The sequence below is a fragment of the Mesoplodon densirostris genome, chromosome 1 (assembly GCF_025265405.1).
Source record: "Mesoplodon densirostris isolate mMesDen1 chromosome 1, mMesDen1 primary haplotype, whole genome shotgun sequence".
NCBI lineage: Eukaryota > Metazoa > Chordata > Mammalia > Artiodactyla > Ziphiidae > Mesoplodon > Mesoplodon densirostris.
Genome location: NC_082661.1, coordinates 84,146,947 through 84,156,518, shown reverse-complemented (window position 1 = coordinate 84,156,518; position 9,572 = coordinate 84,146,947). Strand labels below are relative to the sequence as shown.

The 9,572-nt window shown below is 36.5% G+C and overlaps 1 pseudogene; it reads right to left on the bottom strand.

Moving 5' to 3' along the window:
• Positions 1–5,378: 5,378 nt before the first annotated feature.
• Positions 5,379–6,479, bottom strand: LOC132483440 (spindle and kinetochore-associated protein 1-like; annotated as a pseudogene).
• Positions 6,480–9,572: the final 3,093 nt, after the last annotated feature.

Below are 9,572 nucleotides of genomic sequence, written 5' to 3'. Positions count from 1 at the left end.
CTGCATTTAGTTTTTAAAGTACACATTTTTTCCCTTTGATTTTATCAGCTTCCAACTACCACATTATTATTTCTCTAAACGATATATGATTTGCATCTGCACAGATACACATAATGCTAAAACCCTGGAGGTGTGATTATACTGAAGCACAGATTAACATTTGCATCAGTCCACTGCAAGAGTGCCTCATGCAAAACACTTTTTTAGTGTTTCTGCCCTGGAAGGAGTTTAATAAATACCCCTAGATATAGATAGGGAAGAATAATTTCTGAAATAAGAACCATCTGTAAGATTCTCCTATTATTCAGATGCCTTTCTTTTGACTGTTTTCACTTCTTCATCACCATTATGTTACAGAGTGAGAAGTTACAATTATTTTACCTGTGTTTTTGTTGTTTGCGTCTTTAAATAGACATCATTTAATATTTTATGGAAATTGCTCAAATTAAGTAGCAATGAAAAAAGCCTGTTTTCTAAAATTGTGCATAGTATTAAGGATCTTTTATTTTTTTAATTTATTTTATATATATATTTTTTCTTTTTGCGGTATGTGGGCCTCTCACTGTTGTGGCCTCTCCCGTTGCGGAGCACAGGCTCCGGATGCGCAGGCCCAGCGGCCATGGCTCACGGGCCCAGCCGCTCCGCGGCATATGGGATCCTCCCAGACCGGGGCACGAACCCGTATCCCCTGCATCGGCAGGCGGACTCTTAACCACTGCGCCACCAGGGAGGCCCTAAGGATCTTTTAGATGTGATTTTCAAAATTCTTGTACTTTTCTTTCCTCTAAACTTTCCTACAGAATGTTGTATATGTGACCTTGAGCCTGTAAGTGTGTAGGTAGGAAAATGCCTTTCAGTCTCAGGATTCAGAGTGTGGCTCTGCCAGACTTGGGCTTTCTTCATCCTTTCTTCCCACACATTTTTCTTTTTTTTTTTTTGCGGTACGCGGGCCTCTCACTGTTGTGGACTCTCCCGTTGCGGAGCACAGGCTCTGGACACGCAGGCTCAGCGGCCATGGCTCATGGGCCCAGCCGCTCCGCTGCATGTGGGATCCTCCCGGACCAGGGCACGAACCCGTGTCCCCTGCATCGGCAGGTGGACTCTCAACCACTGCGCCACCAGGGAAGCCCAGAATTATAATTTTAAATAGGGTTTCCATGGTAAATGTCACTGAGCAGTTGACATTTAATAAAAAAAAAAAGTTAGGTCATCCTTTTACTCAAAGACTACCTGCTAGTCCCATAAAGCTGTATGTAAAGTACCATTACACTTTTCAAGAAGCCTGAATGTTGGGGGATTTTTCTTTCAGCCAGTACTACCTCTGCCTACTTTAGCCCTGATTAGTGTCAACACTAGTGACCAGACACATAGTCCCAGCCCTCCTTTGGGGTTGAATTAATGAGACAAGTTCTGGTAATCTTTTGGAAACTTCCTCACTCTTCAGAGTAAGCTCTGAAAACAACTAGTGCTTAACTGGGCAAAATGAAATTTTAGGTGATTATGTGAATATTCTGCTGCAGTCTTCCTAATTAAATCCATCCTGCTTGGCCTGGCCACATGATTTGACTTCTGCTCAGTGCCCTGAGGGGTGGATTACCTGATTTACATTCTGGCACCCATGTGATGCAGAGGGCCACACTAGCTGAGAAGCATCTGTCACCATTTATAGCTTCGTTCCCTTGCTATTTCTCTTGATTCCTTTAAGAGTAAACTAATATTTTGTGAATATAATATTGTATACAAACTTGGGAAGATTTTTTTCTCCCTGTACCATAACATTGTCAGCTGTATTTAATAAATTCTGGTGACCTTGAGAGTATATTTTTTTCTCCTTTGGCACCCATCAGGAATAGAAAGATTCCAAGAAAATGTTGTATCCATAAGAGGCAGTTTGAATGTAACTAAACAGACAGATGTTTCAGGAACATGCTTTTCTTAATCAAATATGGTCTGTGATGCACAGAATATCGGAAGGCTTGAAAAAAGCCCAAACTACAGAAGGCTCATGGAGCTGAAATACAAGCATACCACGGCTTGTTAACAGGGCTTAACGGCTTGTATACTCTTTCACCCTGTTACATGCCTAATAAAGTAATAAAAATGTATGAGGGATAAAAAAAGGTTCTGATTTATGAGACACAGAAATCTCTGCTGTGACTTAGAATAGCTTTTGGAGTTACAACTACATTTTTATATGCAATTTAAAGTGCAACTAACAGTTTGTAGAGAGCTAGTGTACATGTGTGCAAGTTTTATTTAAATGTATTTACCTTTCACTGTTATTATTATATATGCACAGACTTTTTATCAAGGATAAGGTTTTGTTTCTAAATTAATTTTTCAGTAAAATGACTAACTGTTCTATTAATATGTCTCTAAATTCACTCAACTCACACATACACACACACACACACACACCAAGAAAACAACCAAAAATATTTAGAGTTTTAAATTGAAGTCTTTTGTTAACATGCCTTGTTATTTAGCCCTGCTTGTGAGAACAAGCAATATGTTTATTAATAAGATGAGAACACTTTCCAAATGTTGACACTATTATCAAACTCTTAAAAATAACTTACATGCATTTCATAAAAATTTGTATCATAAACTTCTGGGTAGTCATTGCATGTCCACGAATGTTGCCACTGTATTAGGTTTGTCATATTAAATTAATAAAGGACAGGAAAGTTACTGCTTAATTGTTTTTCTAAAGTGGGGAGAATGGATCACAGGGGCTGACTTACTTCCTGCTGCGGGATGATCCATTATAACTATTCTGGTCAAAATCCATTTCTTTAATCATTGAAGAGTTACACATAAAATAGTAGTTGCATATGAATGAAGCAAAATACTTTTTCTCCTCTATTTTCCTTTTATTTTTAGTATTCACAAACATGTAGGAAAAACCTTAAGTAAGTAAATCATGTGTTTTTTTTTCAAATTGCAATTTTATTGCAAATAATAATGTTATTATTGAATTCATATCATATATGTAATCATCTTTTCTTCTTTCTTCTAAAACAGAGTTTTCAAAATTATTACAATTAGTTCAAGTTTGTATATTCAGATCTTGAAAGAATCAGAGACTTGTGTTAAAAATATTTTGTTTTAACTTTAACTACTATCCGTCTGCTTTTACTTTTTAAAAGAAACTACTGTAAATTTCATGGTGGACTGATTATCTCACTATAAATTAAAAATTTTAGAAATGAGTATTTTTATGAACTTGTTATTTTTCATGATTATGAACATAATGCATGGTCACTGGAAAATAAAAACAAAACTATAAAGTAGGAAGACCCATAATCAAATAAAATTATATCTATCATCTAGGAATAACCACGGTTGAAGTTTTTTATATATACATTCAGACTTTTCTAATATACCTCTATATTTTAGATATATATTAATATCAGTATAACTCTTATTTATTCACATATATTCAATGACATGTAATTTATATATATGTATTTACATGTAAACATAAGTGCCTATATATTACAGAAAAGATTTATAGCACAGATAATTTTATAACCAATCTTTGCTTATGGAAGTTAGGAATAAGAAGTATGATTTGAGTCTTCATGAGTACGTAGAGAAGGCAGCCCTGCCATTAGCTTAACCTTTTATTTTATTCTTTACAAAAAATCTTTTCCATATAAATACAGTAAAACAAAATAAATGATTATATTTATTTATTTATTGTTTGAAAAGTAATGTCTTTATTAGTCTTTGAGGAATACGATTTTACCAACTGTATTGATTACATGCTAATAATCAAAACAGAGACTCAGTATCCATTCCACAAGAATTAAACTTACCGACACAGTTGTTCAATACGAGTTTCAGGAAAAGAAATCTTAAACAGAGAAAATGTTTTTGATAGAGAATGTACGGAAAAATGATTCATAGAGAAAAAGCAAGCAAGACTTTAAAAAAGTAAAGGATAGTGCCACTATTTTTAATTAAACTGAGACATGAAAAATTAAATATACCTGCATTTAAATTAGGGAGAAAGAAAGGATAACAATAAATGAGCAGTGCCCATAATGTATTCTATGATCATCACAGGAACAGTGTTAACCAGGCATCTGGGCCTGGTGAGACAATTTTTTCTCTGCTTCGAGGATCAGCCTGCCAAGCAGACGGCATGGACGTAGATTGTGATGGTTTACTTTATGTGTCGACTTGACTGGCCATGGGCGCCCAGATTAAACGTTATTGCTGTGTGTGTCCTTGAGGATGTTTCGAGATGAGATGAGCATTGGAATCTCAGTGAAGCAGACTGACCTTCCCTGTGTGTGTGGGCGTCCTCGCATCCATCCAAGACCCAAACAGAATGAAAGGTGGAGGAAGGCAGGAGGAATTTGCTTTTTCTTCCTGCCTCACTGCTGAGCTGAAACATCTCATCTCATCTGATCTGGCCTGGCTCCCCTGTTTCCAGGCCCTCACACTCAGACTGAATCACACCACCGGCTTTCCTGGGCCTCCAGCTTGCAGACGGCAGATCTGGGGGCCTCTCAGCCTCCATAATCACATCAGCCAATTCCTCATAATAAATCTCTGCAGATAGATGATAGATAGATAGATGATAGACAGATGATAGACAGATAGATAGATAGATAGATAGATGATAGGCAGATAGAGATAGATATAGTTAGATGGATAATCTACTGTTTCTCTGGAGAATGCTCACCGAGACACAGATAGACTAACAGTCTCCCCACGTGCGGAAGAGAAACTCCATTAAATTCTTACAATCCAACCACTTGTTTTCCATGACCACTATCAATCTGCTTACATACCTTATTTTATCATCTTTTTCATCTCAATATACTTTTATTACAATTTCACTACCAGTCGATGTTTACAGATTGATTTACACTGAATGTATTCAGGTAAGCTGTTCCTTAACCACATATGGGAAAGCAGAATAACCACGTGGATGGGCTGCCTCCAAATCCAACTTTTTCCTATAGATTGAAATATCATTAGTGGAATTTAGACACTAATGACCTTTACTTCTAAAGAGCCTGGATGTCCTTGATCTCATCTTCTTGAACTTTGACTTTTATTATCACATCTGCACCTGTCTTCCTGGGGTTGGCAGCACTGTCATGAAACACCAAAACTAAATATGAACATTTTTTAGTTCCATTGTATGCCTAGAACAGAGGCTTATATGGTAGGTGATTAAATATTTACTGTAAGAAAGTAGATTTTAAAATATACATTATTTAAGTTTTATTTTTACAAGAAACAAACAAAAAAGAAAATGAAAAAGCTAAAGAAATTATATATAAAGAAATTACATATAAGGAAATTATAGGAATAGCTTCTATCTCTACCGTTGGCTGGTTCAGAAGCTCAAAAGGGCCTTATGTTATAACATATCGGGTAAGACCTCCCCCTCAGACCTTGATAGCCTCCGGCAGTGTTGTAAAATATTCAGTGTTACATGAAACCTCTTTTCAACTTTCAAAGCCGTCAACTCCTTTATGTCAGCTTCCACTACAAAATAATGGTCTTTGGTTTCCTTCATTTCTTCATCAATAAATCTGTGATAGAGACTTCTGGCTACAGAACTCATAGACTTTTTTGGTTGATGTAGGATCTTATATTTACTAACTACTGCCTTGTTGATTTCTTTTTTAAAAAATTTATTTGTTTATTTATTTTTGTCTCTGTTGGGTCTTCATCGTTGGGTCTTCATTGCTGCGCGTGGGCTTTCTCTAGCTGTGGTGAGCAGGAGCTACTCTTTGTTGCAGTGCGCAGGCTTCTCATTGCAGTGCCTTCTCTTGTTGCATAGCACGGGCTCTAGGCACGTGGGCTTCCGTAGTTGTGGCACGCAGGCTCTAGAGCACAGGCTCAGTAGTTGTGGCACACGGGCTTAGTTGCTCCATGGCATGTGGGATCTTCCTGAACCAGGGATCAAACCTGTGACCCCTGCATTGGCAGATGGATTCTAACCACTGCGCCACCAGGGAAGTCCCTGCCTTGTTGATTTTTTTAATAACATCATTAATTTGACTATAGGTTAGGTGGGATTTCATGTACACAAGAATGCCATTAAACTCATCAGAAGTTATAAATGACATTTCTTTAATATTTCTTTGCTCTTTAGGGGGCTTCTTTGTGGGTGCAGTTTCCTCATCTTTGACTGGTTGTTCAGGGTCAAGATCTGATCCATTACAAAGTTCTGGGTTACTTGAGGCAAATGGGAAGGAATATTTTCTTTGAGATGTTCAGCATCTTTACAGTCTTCTCCAAGAGGTTCAAAGAGTTCCTTGAGTGAATTGTTGGTTTGTTCTTAATACTGAATTTCCAATTCCAATTTATTTAGAAGTTCATTTACTGCAATGATCTCATCTCCTATTTTAATACAGTCCACAATTTCTCAATGACGGAGTTTTTTTTTTAATATTTCCAATCTTTTCATTAATATGAGAGGATAATTGTACCAGAAATGAGGAGGCCATCCTTTAAGCCTCTAGTGTGGGTCCGGGAGCAAAGGGCCCACTCAGTGGTGTCACGTGGCACTGAGACCCCTCCAGTCTGCGCCGCAAGCCCAGGATCAGGAGACCCGACTCAGGGAGCGAAATTCAAACTGTCCCTGGGACTCGGTGCAGAGCAAGTGCACATCAGCACCCCAGGCAGGCTGCTCAGGGGTCGCGCGCATTTCTGCCTCTTTTTCAAAATAAACAATTATATTTAAATAAATAAATCTGTGCTCCCTGTTTCACCCATTCTGCAATTCATATACGATCTCCATATTAAAGCCTTCTTTATTTCTTCCCTTTCCCTGAAAGATAACAGGGCCATGTCTTGTATTTATATCACACTCAGTGTTTGTGATGGGTGAGCACACGGTAGGTAGGTCCTTAATAATTAATTGATAATGGATCTTATACCTTTCTGGGATGGGGCATCAGTATTTATCTAGACATGTTGTCTTCAGGAGCAATGACATTTCTTTTACTTGTGAATCCCAATGTGCATTTAATGAATAAAATATTTAAGTCCTTCTGTGGCTTTGGAGAATGTTCTAGAATATCCTCTAAGAGTATATAGAAGAACTATGCTTTTTTGGCAAATTCTGATTTTTGGGGGATGGGAGAGGTGAGACCTATATATCCCCTTAGTCCTTTACTATCTTTATTTTAACTCAGTTATTTAAATTTTTTAAATTATATAAGTTACAGGTGTATAATATAGTGATTCACAATTTTTAAAGGTTATACTCCCTTTATAGTTATTATAAAATATTTTTTATATCCCCACCCCCTTGGTGTACAACATATCCTTGTAGCTTTTTTTTTTTGCGGTACGCAGTTCTCTCACTGTTGTGGCCTCTCCCGTTGAGGAGCACAGGCTCCGGATGCACAGGCTCAGTGGCCATGGCTCACAGGCCCAGCCGCTCCATGGCATATGGGATCACGAACCCGTGTCCCCTGCATCGGCAGGAGGACTCCCAACCACTGTGCCACCAGGGAAGCCCCTTGTAGCTTATTTTATACATAATAATTTGTACCTCTTAATCCCCTACTCCTATATTGCTACTACAATTATTCTTATATATTATCCCTACTTAGTTATTTTTTATCTTATAAAATTCTAGGTATCTAAAAGTAATGAATAATGCAGAGTCTTATATCATGCAAATCAGAAGCAATGCTTATTTTTAATTAGTTTATAGAATAGTGTGTAGATACTGAAAATTTAAGTAATGAAAATGTGAAAGCTAAAACATTCTATTAATTAATGCAGATACATTTCTTCTATCTATAGCAAACACGGAAATCTTTTCTTTAAAATTTATTTTTATTTTACTTTAATCTTTTAATAGACTTTATTTTTTAGGGTAGTTTTAGGTTCACAGAGAAATTGAATGGAAGACACAGAGATTTCCTATATATCCTTTGTCCCCACATGCACACAGCCTCCCCACTATCAAAATCACATACCAGAGTGGTACACTTGTTACCATCAATGAACTACATTGACACATCATTATGTTTAGCTTTGAAAAACTGCCAAAGTGTTTACCAAAGTGGCTGTACAATTATGCATTCCCATTAGCAATGAATGGGAGTTCCTGTTGCTCCACACACTTGCCAGCATTTGGTGTCGTTAATCTTCTAAATTTTGGGCATTCTAATAGTTGTGTAGTGGTATCTCATTGTTTTCATTTATAAATTCTTAATGACATATAATGTTAAACATCTTTTCATATGCTATTTTGTCACCTGGATATTGCCTTTGATGAAGTGTCTGGTCAAATTTTTGGGCTATTGTTCAATTTAATTGTTTTTCTTATTGCTGAATTTTAAGAGTTCTTTGTATATTTTGGATAATAGTCTTTGTCAGATAAATCTTCTGCCAATATGTTCTCCTGGTCTGTGTCTTATCTTCCCCTGTTGTTTACTTTTTCTTTTGTGAGTATTGACAGATTGTTTCTTTCAAGGAATCGGTCCATTTAATCTATGTTATCAAATATTTGAGCCAGAGCTGTTCATACTTTTTATTATTCTTTTAAAGTCCATAGGACCTCTAGTGATGACTTCTTTTTCATTTCCAATATTAGTAATTTGTATCTTCTCTCTTTTCTTCTTAGTTATCCTGGCTAGAGTCTCATCAAATTTATTAATCTTTTCAAACTAGCTTTTGTTTTTGTTGGTTTTTCTCTGTTGATGTCCTGTTTTCAATTTTATTGGTTTCTGTTCTAATTTTTATTCTTTATTTTACATTTTTTTTAGTTTCCTAAGGTGGAAGCTTAGATTACTGATTTTAGATCTGTCTTCTTTCTTAGTATGTGTATTCAGTGCTATGCATTTCTCTCTAAGCTCTGCTTTCCTTGCATCTCCCAGTAAGTTGTGTTTCCATTTTCATTTTGTTCAAAATATTTTTAAAATTTCTCTTGAGATTTCTTATTTGACTCATGTATTATTTAGAAGTGTGTTGTCCAACCCCCAAATATTTCGGGATTTTCCAGCTATTATTCTGTTGTTGATTTCTAGCATAATTCCATTGTGATTTGAGAGCAGACATTGTATAATTTCTGTTCTTTTAAACTTGTTAAGGTGTGTTTTATGGTCCAGAATGTGGTCTCGAGTGAGTTTGAGAAGAATGTCTGTTCTGTTGTGGTTGGATGAAATAGTCAATAAATGTCAATTATATCCAGTTGATTGATGGTGCTATCAACTTAGTTTAACTAAGTCCTCATCGGTTTTCTGCCTGCTCGATCTGTCCATTTCTGATAGAGGGGTGTTGAAGTCTCCAACTCTCGTGGCAGATTCATCTGTTTCTCCTTGCAATTTATCAGTTTTTGCCTTACATATTTTGACACTCTCTGGTTAGGTGCAAACACATTAACAATTGTTATGTCTTCTTGGGGAACTGACCACTTTTTCATTATATAATGCCCCTGTTTATCCCTGACAAGTTTTCTCGCCCTGAAGTCTGCTCTGTGTGAAATTAACATAGCAGCTACTGCTTTCTTTTGATTAGTACAAGCATGGTATATCTTTCTGATTGATTTACTGTTAATCTTTATGTGTCTTCACTTTTAAAGT